At 36.5% G+C, this 14476-nt stretch overlaps 1 long non-coding RNA gene across 3 annotated transcripts in view; it reads left to right on the forward strand.

Moving 5' to 3' along the window:
• LOC147826572 (uncharacterized) overlaps positions 1 to 14100 on the forward strand; it is a 135402-nt gene extending 121302 nt beyond the window's left edge. For all 3 annotated transcript variants that reach the window (XR_015438932.1, XR_015438930.1, XR_015438931.1), the window contains one exon: positions 14016 to 14100. This is a non-coding gene — a long non-coding RNA (uncharacterized LOC147826572). The remainder of the gene's footprint in view (positions 1 to 14015) is intronic.
• Positions 14101 to 14476: the final 376 nt, after the last annotated feature.

Here is a 14476-nt window from a genome sequence, read left to right on the forward strand (position 1 = left end):
AACCTTGCTCACTCTGCCTCCTTTGTCATACCTAAATTACCCTCCAGAGTACCAGTTTGCTCTTACTCTCTCTGCTGTGCCTGGCCATCTTCTTTCCTTCAAAACATAGTTTGGCCATTCAATTTTTCAATGTCATTCTTTGTATTGTGTCTTAACATCCGAAAAATCTCTAAATCTTGTAACACACCTGGATCCATGATAAAACAGTGTGGTCATTATCAGTAACTCTGCTAGCATCATGAGTTGACTGCCTTACCTTACTGATTGGTTCCAACTACTGCATAAGCAGTTTAGAGTGGATTTCCCCAAACTGCCACTCTTGTCATTATCCAAATACCTTGATAATCTTCAAAATGAAGAGAGTGCTACTTGGCTAAACTCCCCTACCTGGACAAGATACAAGTCAAAGAAATGTCCATTTGAAATCAAGAGGAGTAACAGGCACTTAAACCAATCTTTCTCATATTTGACATTCACATGTGTATAGGAAATGCAATGTTAATCATGTTTGTCAGTTTGACTGGATTAAGAAGTATCCAGCAGATTAGAACAACAGACATTGGTCTGTGTCTGTAGACATGTTTCCACAGACAATTGACATACAGATCAGCAAACTGAGGGGAGAAGACCTGTCCTGATTGTTAGTGGCACCATCTAATAGACTTGTAGACCATATTGAATGAAAAAGGGAAGAGGAAAAAACTTGGCCTGCATTTGAAAAGATCCATTCTGCTTGACAAGACCTAGCTTTTACTACCACCATTTTATGATTTAGATCTAGGTTATCCAGGGATGTTTATTGGATAAGTTTATAAGATTGTCCTTGAGAGAAGTTTAACTAATACAGAAGAGGAACATGTGTTTACAAAAACTTGTTCCTGAGCTCTGTTACAATTCAGGTAATGATAATTCTTTATTATTACTTTTGGCAAAACCATAATTTGTTTGTGTGTCTTCAGTGACCTCTATGAAGGGAAGTTTTGGTTTAGATTCCTAACTTACAGAAAAAAAGTATCCTGTTTACCTTATTTACATTTATCACAAGAGGGTATCTGTCTGTCTTTTTCACCCCTGCATATATTGTTGCTATTACCAGAAGAATTCATGTTTCATACTTCCAAGGACTATAATGAAAGTACTATAAACTAGGTCTTTTGTTTATTTATATTTTTTAATTTCTTTTTTTTTTTTTTGGTACCGGGGATCAAACTCTGGTCCTTCTGCTTGTGAGTCAGGCGGTGAAACCACTGAGCTAGATCCCTAGCCCACTAGGTCTTTTATAAACAATGCAAATGTATTTCTTATGGTTCCTGCAGGCTCAGAAGTTCAAGATCGAGGTGCTAGCATGTTTGATTCCTGGCAAGGTACTACTCCCTAGTTTGTATGTAGATGGTTAACTTTTCACTATGACCTAATATGGTCAACTGGGAGGGAATTCTCTTGGAACTCTTTTGTTATTGTACTAATCTCATTAATGAAAGTTCTCTCCAGCAGGACCTAATCAGCTCCCTTAAGGTTTCAACATATAAAAACTAAAATGACACAAGCATTCAGTCTATAGTAATAAGGTTAGATTGATATAGGAAAAAGTTGCAAATAATTTATATTTAGAAATACATATTTAATATTGTAACATTTAGCTTTAAATCTTCCAACTCAATTAGCTTAAGATCCATCCAGGGGATAAGTAAAGCATACACCTTTGTGTGTCTGGTCTGCTTATGCAAGTCTGCCTTCAAGTACTATACATGTTCCCAGGCCCCTTCCGCTCTGGCACTGCTCCTATGATCTGATTCCAGAGCTATCATGAACTAAGTACTTTGCCCCACCATGTCATTTCTGCCTTGGAGTAGCAAATCATGGACTGAATCTTCCAAAAATGTAAGCAAAATTAAGCCTTTTCACTTTTAAATTGTTGGTATTTTTCCCCAATGACAATGACAGGAAAGCTAACTAAAATGAAAGTCAGTACAAGGGCAGGATTGTTGTGACTGTGACTATACCTGTGTTCAGAAGCCTTTGGTTTGGAGGAGACAGAGATTATAGATGGTGAACATCTAAAAGCCCAACATTTATTGGATAGCCAGTATCTCTGAGTACTTTTACCCAGATTTATGGTGAATATGGTGTTGCAAAATAAGGAGCAGAAAATTTTGAAAAAAAAAAATTTGGCCCAAAAGGAACTTCATTTAAAGTTGTAGCCAAAGCAGATCTCATTGCTGAAGAAATTAGTGTATTGAAAAGAATTCAAGTAATTTGTGCAGGGACAAAAAGCAAAATACCTTGATGGTATCTAAGAAACAAGCAAGACTGTACTAATCTCAGTCTTAAGGGTGCAAAGGTGTCAAAATTTCATTTGAAAAGGGTGTCCCTGGGATCACTGCTCAAGAAGGCGTCCCCAGGATTCATTGAACTGTGCTCAGCATCCAGGTCCTCAAAGATTGCTGTAGCATTGTCCAAAGAGGCCTGGCTACTGCCCATTGTTGTGGCAGACCTTGGCATCTTCCATGGGATTTGGGTTTACTTACAAGAAGAAGCTGAAAGACATAAGGTCACAGGGGCTTCCATGCAGACTTCAAAGGAAGACCTGTGAGACCAGGGAAAGAGGGCCTGAGAAGAAAGTATATGAAGCTTTGAGAATGAAGCCAAGGTGCAGTGGCGAGTCACGAAGACACAGATGGCAAGAATGTGCAGCATCTCTGCTGAGGAAAGCTGCAGGCCATGAGAGGAGCCAATCCAAGAGAAAGCTGGTGTATAATGAAAAGAGCAAGGCCATAATAGTGGGCCATGGAAGCCCACTGGAGCTCATATCTCATTACTCTGCGCCTTGGTTGCTGGACATGAAGATACAGAATTTAATGTTCGCCCTGTTGAGTTTTGGTTTGGCTTTGGTCTCAGTCTTTTCTAGCTCTGTATTCCTCCTTTCGGAATTGGAATTACTCTGTGCCATTGTACCTTGGGATTTTGTGACTTGTTTTTAATTTTTATATGTGTTCAGAGCTGAGAGTTCATTTTGAGTCTATAGAGACACATTGACTTGGACTTTTGAAAAATGCTGAGACTGCTGAGACTTTGAATAAGGCGTTATTGCATTTTAGTTATATACAGGATAGTTGTATCATTTTAGGCAGAATAATGAACTTGCTATTGTTTTTATTTGCAGTTTAAGTATTGCGTTAAGGCAATGTGTTTTGGCATCCAGTTGACAAGGGACGGAATGTAACAGTTAACCTTAATCACATCAGCTTGGTTGGCTTGCGATCCACCCGAGGAATTGGTAAACCACATTTCTGGGTGTGTTTGCCTTGTCATGAAGACCTGACATTGAGCATAACATGTAGAGCCTGACATCTTCCTCTTGGGAACTATTCCCTATTTTGCTTTCCAGGTAGCCTTGAACGGAGCAGCTTTGCCGCAAAATGTTTCTGCCATGATGCTTCTGCCTTGGAGCCAGCTGCATACTGAACAAATCTCCTAAAATTCTGAGTCAAATAAAACCTCTTTACCTTGTGGACCTGAGTTATAGTGTTTCAGGGACAAGAAAGCTGACAAACATAACATTAATATATTTATGTTAGTACATATGTTGAACAATATTGTAAAGAAATATATAGTTCTATAAATAAATATATATTTTATATTATATATTATATAATTATATTATATACATTATATATGATATATATAGAAATATTTATATAGAAATGTATAAATAATATATTATAATTGTATATAATATATTATAATCATATTCATATATATTATACTATATATTATGATATAATATATTGTATAATAATATAATGTATAATATACCATACATATTGTATATATTGATATATAATTATATAATTGGTATATTATTATATATTATAATATAATCATATATATTAGGATATTCCCTAATTCAGTATAATTAATGTCATAGAAAAGATTAGAACAAATACTTAAACAGAGAGAAGTTCGTGTGAAGAGGAGAAAGATAACCACTTATAAGATAGGGAGAAGAGCTTTGGGAAAAACAATTAATACTGAACAATTGACACATTTGATCTCCAGAACACAATACTTCTTTACTAATCCACTTATGGAGAAAATTCTGCAGCCTTTTCATGACACACTACCTGCCCAGATAAGATCTAAACTTTATCTATCTTTAGTGACATAGCTATGACATTGCATTAAAAATGTTCTTCCTTAACAGGAGTGTCATTGAACACCAATACATTGTTATTAAGGATAGCAATACAACATGATGCATTCTAGAGGCAATGTATGCCTCACTCAAAAATGCTACTTAATCAGATTAGTACTGTTTCTTACAAAGCAGTCCATCTTACAAGGAGTCCCCTTCACCAAAAGATTCTAACGTCTACTCAATTAAAAATCAACAGACAATTTTCCTACTGCCATCAGAGAATCTTTTCCTGTTGAGGCTTTGATAATCTCTTTTCACTTCTCCTAGAGTCTCTGGGCCAAACATGATGAACATCATTTGTCCATGAGACCTGTCTGTTGTGTCCCTGTGTAATATATAAGAGGAGTAGAAATTACTGTCCACCTTCCTGGCTTTTCTGAAAATAACTCACAAACCCTAAGTCTGTGATCCTCCTTCCCTATTTGACTGTTACAACTTGAGTCATGAAAGTAATGTGCTATCAGCTCACCACTGAGCTATTGAGGGCTTCTTCATACAAGATAGTGCCAAATCTGGACACTGACAGATTCTGCCTGAAAAGATTGGAATGCCAGAATGTTAAAAGCTCACATGATTTCTCTCCAAATCTCATAACTCCCCAAGAAATCCCTTGAAATTAAGTGAATTAATAGTGGTAGGAATTTATTTTCTATATGGATGGCTTTATAGCAATCATAAGTGATGAATCTCAGTGAAACATTGCTGATTTCCATCCCTTAACCAAGATGACGTGGAAAAAGCACGGAACCTAAAGATCAACAGGACTGATCAAATTTCACATAGTGATTTTAACAATAGATTCGCTGGTCAGCAAATGGCTCATCTGTATCTTTTTGCAAACTCTTGGGTGAATGCCTAAGAATTCTTCCCTTGGGGCAGGAATCTCTTATCTCATAGATCATTGAAATATAAATCAAGGTCATACATGCCTCTACATATTCTAAGACCATGTCTTCACCAGGACACATACTTCCTTTATAATTTCAGACATTACTGGTAGTAATCAACAGACATATTTCACTTCTCAAAATACACATTTTGAGCTCCTGTAAAAAGGAGCTCCTGTAAAAAGCACTGAAGGGAACTTTTGTTTCTTTAGCAGACTCTAGGCAGCTAGTTTAGTTAAGAGACCTACTGAGATCTTAAAAGAACTCCATTTGAGTAATAAAATGACAAATTACCCCTAAATGTGTCTCTATTTTGTCCTAGGTATTAATGAGTCTTTACTTAAGGCAACTTACCTGACTCATACCTCACAACAACCTTAAAAAAATCTTCTCATCACTTACTCCTGTATATATATTTGCCTTAAATAAATTTCGATCCTGCCCACACCTCATGAAGCTGAGAGACCAAGCCAGATGGAGTTTATGCACCAGTCAACCATAAATTGTCCCCATGGGTCAAGCACCTGCTCATTTGGTATATTCATTGAAAACTAAAATCTTCCTCAATATTTAGTGTTTAAGGGGCACATGCTCTTTTTCTGATCCCCTCTACAAAATTAAAATTTCTATTCAAGGTTATTTTTCCAGACAGCATGAGATACCAAGAAGAGGGATTAAAGAAACTCTAGCTGGGAAATGAAAACTACATTTGTTGCTAATAATGAACTCAACACTATGTCCCACAATGATGAAACAAAATGATAAATTCTCTTCATAATAATACATACCACTGTGTTGGGATCCACTGTGTGGCTCAGCGATGAAAGTGTTAGATCACTATGTGTCTATTAAGGTCTATGTTCAGTCTGCAAAACTGAGGGGAAGAGGAAGAGAAGAAGGTGGAGAGAAGGGGAGGTTTATTTATTAAAGCAGGGAATGGGGTCCAAGGCCTGTAATCTCAGCACCCGGGGAGCTTGAGACAAGAGGATTTAAAATGTAACCCACTCTGGGCAATTAAGCAGTTTAGTGCTACCATGTCTCAAAATAAAAATAAAATTTAAAACAAAGGGGGTGGGGGTACAGCTAAGTGAGGTAGCCCTGTGTTTAATGTCCTATACTGAAAAAAAAAAAGTGTTTTCCTTCCAGGTGCCATTTGGGTTGTATTTGGTTCCAGCTTTGACATTCAGACTCCAGTGCAGGTACCTGGCTACATTGCCCACTTTCGTCCTTCTTCTGCTTACTCTTCTCTATGAGAGACCTTGCCTTTTTCCATCTAGAGTAAGGTCTTGTTGCTAAGTGGGGGAAACACATGGATTGAGATGTCATCAGAGCCGAGTGTAGCGGCACAAAGGCAATCTCAGCATTCAATGAGGCTGAGGAAAGAGGATTGCAAATTTGAGCCCAGCCAGGGCAACTTGGTTACTTAGCCAGATCCTGACTCAAAATTTTTTTAAAAAATTGTTTCTTTAAGAGCTGAGGATGTAGCTCAGTAGCAGTGCACCCCTGTGCTCTATCCTCAGTGCCACCAAGGGGAAAAAAACTTACACGTTCACAACACAGATGTTATAACATGTGTTGTTGTATTTGACAGCCTTTTGCCAACTAGAAAACTCAACATTAAACGCCAATGTACTTGTCCTCAGGCCAACCAGTCTGCCTGAGAATCCCTAGGAGAGAAGCACTTCTGTTAGTAACCAAAGAAAGGACAAGAGGAGTCCCTGGGAACTGCTACAAGGGAAAATGAAGAACAACAGCATGAGAAACAGCTAGGAATGAAAAGCAGTCGCCAGTCACACACTGCAGCTTTAGGGTGGTAGTTATCATTAGCTTCCAAAATTCTTAATGCTTAAATTCCACCACTAAACAACAGCCTTTCCAAAGTGATCCTGGCAACAGTTTGTGTTGTTGTTGTTGTTGTTTGGTTTTTAAATTATTTCCCAGAATGCATCCAAGGTTGAGACTCTCGGCCTCAGGTAGCACTTCTTAAAGAGTTAGATGCTCATACATCAACCAGATGTGGTGGTGTGCTGTCAACCTAGCACAGGGGAAGCTGAGGAGGAGGCTAAGGCAAGAGGATCACGTGAAGTTTGAACCCAGGCTAGGCTACATAGTGAGACCCTGCCTCAAAGTCAAACAACAAATAAACAAACAAAAAACCATCTGAATTACCTGGCAAAATTATTAATCTTTAATCGTATCCTTTTCCTCCCTCCTCTACTCTTCCTTTCGTGCTGGAAGTCAAACCTTGTACTAGCCAGGCAAATCCTCTAAGGTACACCCAAGATGCAGATTCTGATGCAGTAGGGCTGAGGTGAGGCCTGAGATTCACTATTTTCTACCCACCTCCCCAAAATTGCCTGAGCTATTGGGAGAGACCCTGGCCAGTTATCAACTTTGGACACCAGCTGACTGATTCTGAATAATGATTTCAATGCCTACTATTAAGTCAACATTCAATATTTGAGTAATATACATTTAAAAATATAAATTCTGAAAAGTCATCAAATCTAGAGTAAAATTTAAATCACTACAAAAAAGACTGATGTCAGAGAAAATCAACATCAAATAACAAAACTTTTCAAATATAGCTCTATGTCATTCTACTCACTGTTGTTTTTATTTATTATTGGCCTGGGTAGTTCTGCTGATATGTGATTCAGAGACTTAAACACTGCACATTTTATCAAAACACAGCAAATGCTGATGCTCACATGCCACTGAGTTTGATTAATCCAAGACCTGCAGCTCAAAGATGGGTTAGCTTGTCCATCAGCAACCAAACTACACTTCAAGGAAGGGCCCATAGTCATTGGTCAGATTGGAAGACAAACATGTTGGCTCATGCTGAAGCTCCACCTTCACCTATAGATGCTTTAATTGGCAAATGGCTTGAAATTTAATACCAATATTCACTTAAATAAGGCTATAAGATTTAAAACTTATTTCCTACGGAAAACCTCTTCTCCGGATACATCCTTGAGGCTTTTAAATCTTTTTGATTTGTCTACCTATAACTAGTACTTACATTGTTCCAGTGAAGTTCAAGTGCCTTTTGTTTATTTACTATTGTATCATGAATTCTGACATCACTTTGGTTAGATGTATAGTTACAAAGCCTTCTGGCTGAAAAGACGTTTGCAAGTCAAGCTCTCAGGCCCAAAGATTCATTAAAATTCCACAAGTGAGTTATTACAATGCCTTAGAACCATAAGACTGTGACCAGCAGCAATCAAACTGTTATCCACTAGAGAAAGACACCACAGTTGCAGTCAAAATGCCACTGCCTTGATTTAGTAGCTTAGCACTTGAGATGACATCATGTAAGAAAAGCTTTTTCACCAGTGGTGCTAGCTTACATCTGAAATCCCAGCACTCGGGAAGCTGTGGCAGGAGTATAGCTTGACTTCAAGGATAGCCTGGGCTACATAGGGAGTTCAAGAGGAACCTGAACTACCTGGGGAGACTGTGTCTCAAAACAAGACCAAAAAAAAAAAAAACAGAAAACATTTTCACTGTTACAGAAATTACAGATGACTTCGCCCCCTCTGTGACAGATGTCTTATCCCACCCTCCGTGACAACCCCTCCAGCCATGCCCATAGGGCTCTTCTACAAAGTTGAATACTCAATCAGATGGCACATTTATGGATTTCAGTTCTTTGACATTAGGGATTCCATTACATATCTTGACTTTCCTTTTCACTCAGCCCTTGATCCTTATATATTTCTTCCTCTATCAAAATGTACCTCTCTACATTCTGATGCATTAAGGGAAATCTGATGGAAGTTAGTACCATCTATACCTTTATAAAATTAATGGAGATGATTGCTTTTTCTAAGAGGCACTTTGTCTTTTGGAAATCCACACTTGGATCCCTTGGGAAGAGGCCTCGCCCTCTCAAATTTGCTCTCCAGCTCTCCATCAAGGCCTCCCACATCTCCAACCATACCTTCCACAACCACTCCTTCCCTTAGTTACAAATACTGCTACTTAACTTACTGACTCATAAATTAATGTCCTCCAATTAAACAACTGCAACACCTTCCAACTTAGCCTAAGGAATACACTAAGACATTATTGTCATAAAATGTATCTCTTATATTTTAATACAATTTAAAAGTCCAACAAGGTTGTATTGGAGGCTCCAAAACCCCATACCTCTTTTCTGAGCTAGTGCCATATAGTGGCAAATTTAGTTTTATTTCTATAAACTAAGATGTCTCAAATGTAACCTCTACATTTGATCTTCAAACTTTACACACCAGCTTTCCGCTCTTTCACATAATATCTTAGTCTGATGTAACTCTTTCTGATGATTAACTGTAATAAATTCCTGATTCCTGAGTATCACTGACTTGAAGATAATATTGATAAATGTTATATGAAAAGAAAAATGTATAAAGGTAATTGTTTCATTTTTATACTACTTCAAAATTATGATGGTGCATCTCTTTGACAACATAAAAATGTCTAATTTAGAAATGGAACAGAAAATGCATATGAAAAGTATAACAAATGTCATTAGGGAGGGCCTTTTTAATTTTGGGTCTAAAAATGATTATATTTTGAGAAACTTGTAAGACATTGACATATAAATAGATTGCTCATATCCCTTCATTATTACCATAATATTAGCTAAATGAAGTATATCTCAATCCAAGTGTTTTTATATATGAACAGTTATAACTACCCCAAGGATTGTTATAAATATTAAATGAATAGTATAGGTAAAGCATTTAGTGAAATTAATAACACATAATAACTATTGATAACATTAATAACTATATCTTTGATGATTCCTTAGTGACCAAAATGAGTTACTTTATAAATATGAACCAAATATGAATAAGAAGTATGTATGTCAAGTACGCATGGTTCAGATCAAGAGTGCCCTGCAAAGTCCTTTTACACTCATAGGCTAGATTTTGGAAGGTGATTGAACCATTGGGGCTATATAGCTGGTTTGCTGTTAGGAGGGGAGATCTGGTTACAAGAGGCAGATCACTGCAGATGTGACATTGAAGGGTATTTCTCCCCTACTAATTCCTTTCTCTCTGTTTTTTTGGCTTAGGTGATGTGAGCACCTTTCTTTCACCAGACTCTTTCACCACTCTTTCCTGCCTTGTAGCCAGCTAACAGTAGACTTAATCCTCTGAAAACCATAAATCAAAATAAACCTTTCTTCCTTATTGTAAGATTTGTAGGAGTCTAGCATTGTGTTTCAGCAATGTGAAAGTAATTAAAACAGATTTTGGTACTGAGACTGTGGTCATTGCTGAGACTACTTGATCATGAATTTTAGAAGCTTTTGAAACTGATTCATTGGAAGAGTTTGGAAAGGTTTGGAAATGCTGGCTAGAGTAGCTCTAGAATACTGTAGGCTAAGCTTGATGACAGATTCTGTTCAGAGCACAGATGACCACAATGTTGATAAAAATGCACCTGGTAAAGATTAATCTAAGAAGATTTCAATTGGAACCAAGGACAACATTGGCAGTTGGGTTTGACATCATGTGTGTCATGCTCTGGTAAAAAGTTTGTCTACAGTTTCTAATATCCTGAAAATTTGCAAGGGACTGAGATTAAAGGCAGCAGATTAGTTAATTTGGTGGAGAAAACTTCAAGGATGCTAAGTTCAGGCTGTGGCATGAGCACTGCTTGGTGCTTTCAGAGGAATTTACACTGAGAAACAGGAACAAAATCTCATTTAAAAAGTTTTCACTTCCCCAGAAAGAAAATGCCTGTGAAATTGGAACAGAGAAGAGCTTAGTTGGTAAAAACATTTGCATTAAAAAGGCTAGTACTCTACACACACACACACACACACACACACACACACACAAAATCTTGCTTGAGGTCATATCAAGAAATTGCAGACCTGCCCTTCTCAAGCTCCAGGGTTCGAACATGAAAAACTTTGCTTTGAGGAGAAAGTCTCTGGTTCTTCTCCTCAAAAAAGGTCTGCCCAAGGATTTTTTTTGAGGGGGGGGCATTTTGTTGTTGTTGTTGTTTTCTTTCTTTGTTTGGTTCACAACACTCAGACATTCAGGTACTCAGAAGCCTCTGCAGCCATGATCCAATTGGGGGGTGTGTGGCAACTGCTCAAAATGGCTACAGATCTTGGCATCATCCATGTGGTGCTGGTTTGTTGTGGGGTTACAAAAGCTTCTACCAAATTTGAGAAGAAGACCTGGGAGGCCAGGCAGTGTACCCTTGAGCAGACAATGAATAAAATTGTGAGTGAAACTGAAATTGCAGTAGAGGCCCCAGGAATTTAGAGAATACAGGAATGTGAAACCTCTGCTGAGGAATGCCACAGTGAACAAAGCCATTCCAAGAGAGAAATCATTACAGCTGCAAATGACAGTACAATTGGGGTAGGTACATTCAAGACTTTTTTGAGTCCACATCTTGTCATCATCTGCTGCAGGTACTTTACATGGAGCTACAAGATTTAATATTTGCCCTGCTGTGTTTCAGTCTTGTGTTGGTCCCATTCCTTTCAGTTCTTCTAATTCCCCCTTTTAGAATGAGAATGCTTAACCCTATGCCATGTCTAAACATTGGCAGTGTCTGCTTTAAAATGACTGCCATATTGCTAAAGAGTTACAAACATTCCAAGAAACATAATAAAAGAAATCTCTCCAGAATGGTCTTGTGTCCTTGAGAAATCTCCAAGTTCAAAATGAACAAAAGCTATGTTTCATCCAATATAGTCTGAATTATAAGTTTAGTTAAACCCAAATCTAGACTTCTCTGTAGATGGTTAGAAAAACTGATACTATTTTTATGCATGTTTCAAATGTATATGATATTTAAAGAACACATCATCATTGGATTTAACTGGACAATTTTAATTTCCTTTTGTAGTTTAGGTTTCTTTCCTATTTTTAAAGTGTATTTACAACTACGCATATTTTCTTATATTTTTACATCACTCACACAAGCTTTAATCATTAGGAAATGATTAGTTTTTCTATGTATCAAAATCAGACCTACTGAGAAAATGTATTCATAGAAATTGAAGGCTTGTAGTATTAGTTATTAATATTCCATGAATAAATACATTCATGAGAGTATGATTTGAAGGCATAGTCCGTCTTAAAAATAGACAAATAAATTATTGTTTATTCGTTTTAGTTTCAATGAAAGAATATTTTGATATTCACTAAGATAAATGATCTATGTGAAAGTACTAAAATGATATCTATGCAATTATGTATAATATTTTGTCAAAGCAATAGAGCTCCAAGACAAATATGTTAAAATATCAAATAAAAGTTAATTTTTATATAAAAGCTCAACTACTCAGTTTCAACCTATCTTTGTTAACTTATTAGGAGAATTCTAACAAATATCGATTTTTCTATCATGTCATTATCATGCCAGATAAAAGAGAGTACACAATATAAATGCTAAAAGTACTTAAGAAGAGAAATGAAGAAAATGAATGAGTATATTTTTAAGTAAAAAATTTATGGAATACATATATAAGATGTACTGCTAAATTGACACCTAACCTCACTTTCAATATTCATTAGGAGAAATGAAACTATATCTCAGACTTTTACTTTTTCCTTCATTCAAGGATATGTAAATATTCTTAATTTTAATAAATATTTTAACTCCCAGTTAAACTGTTTATATCAATTGCCTCAATGTTGTTATTATCTTATTAGACTTAATAATTACATTGTATTAATCAGAGTTCTACAAAAGCACAGAACTAAGAGCCAAGAGACTGGTTGTATGGGCAAGAGTGGGGAAGAGATTTTAAGGAATTGGCTCGGGTCATTATGAAAGCTGAGTAAGTCTAAACTCTCATAGAGAAAGATATCCAACTGGAGACTAAGGAAAAAGTTGCACTGTGAGTTCAAAATGGTCTCTAGAAAACTAGGAAAAGCCAGTGATGAAGATCAAGTCTACAATCATGGGATCTTACATCTATGGAGGTGTTTTAACCTGAGGATACAAAAATTATGTAGATACTGTGTAGTCAAGTTGTCTCAAGTTGTCCTTCGTGTGCCACATTAGGCTTTCTCATATGGCCTCACTATGAACTTGGACAATGAACTTGGACTATCGACTTGAAATTCTCTTACTCTAAAAATAATTTTTTATTCCAGATAAGCCTTTTGAACATCAGTCTTCATGCTTATTTCTGCTCACTTTGTCTAGGTATACAGACATCTGCTCAGGACCATTTCCTGTTCCTGGTGGATTTCAAAATTCCTTCAAAATTGTAGAGGTTAATTTTAGTTTGCTCACATCATTCCTATACATTTTATAGTTTGGATTTTTTCTTTTTTTTTTCTTTTTTGTATTTTAACTTCTACACTAAATTAATGTCCACAAACACTTTTCTATAAATATTCATTCTCATTTTCATGTGCACATAGTTAGGCAATTCATGTTTCCATTGGAGTATGTCCTTTTTAATTGGAAATCTAGATCTTTCTGGGTCCGCAAGGTGCTGGCCCACTCTGAAAATTGGACTTGCCAGCAATTGTGTGGGACACACACACACACACATATATGTGTGGGTATATATATATATATATATATATATATATATATATATATATACCCACACATATATGTGTGATATATATATATAAAAATATATTTGGCATGGACACATCAAATATATATGTTCTTAAATACTCTTTCTAGGAACACAGAAAAAGTTTCAAGCCATCAATAATTATTAAAAACATTGTTTATAGATGCATGTAATGTACAAATGACTATGAATGATTAACATAATGAGCTTGTAAAGAAATAAGATGAATGCTTCTTGAATGTTTACTACATACCAAGTATTTTCTAAGTATTCTTCCAAGATACTCCTAGAATATTTAATGCAGTAGTCACTGATCATGTGTAGCTATCAATTAAAATCTAAAAATTTTAATTATAATTTGTCTTAGTCAAAACATCATCATGGCAGAGTTTCACTGGAAACCTGGCACCACTGCAATGTCCTCTGAACAGGTAAGCCTACTTTTGTATTTCCTGCCCTGGATTCCCTTCTTCATTACAACCAGAGTCATTCTGTCATTCTTTCAAAATAAGATTTATTATATTTGTGTGTGTGTGTGTGTGCGTGTGTGTGTGTGTGTCTGCTAATAAAACCAGGTGCTGCTCGATGTCCAAGTCATTACATGACCTATAATGTGTAACAGACATGCTTTAGCTGCCATTCTGGCTTAATCTTCTATCATTCTTTTCCTTACTCATTTACCTCAAGTCATGTCACGCTCCTTGCTTTACCTCAATTTTTCCATGACACTCTGCTCAGAGCCTTTTCACACGCTATACTCTTGTTGGTGATGCCTTTCCCCCATCACCACATTTTTTTTTTAAATTAGGAAAAATTTATTGGGAGAAA

Source organism: Heterocephalus glaber, unplaced genomic scaffold, assembly GCF_053883595.1.
Source record: "Heterocephalus glaber isolate CG9 unplaced genomic scaffold, H.glaber_assembly_v1.0 deba00001465, whole genome shotgun sequence".
Classification (NCBI taxonomy): domain Eukaryota; kingdom Metazoa; phylum Chordata; class Mammalia; order Rodentia; family Bathyergidae; genus Heterocephalus; species Heterocephalus glaber.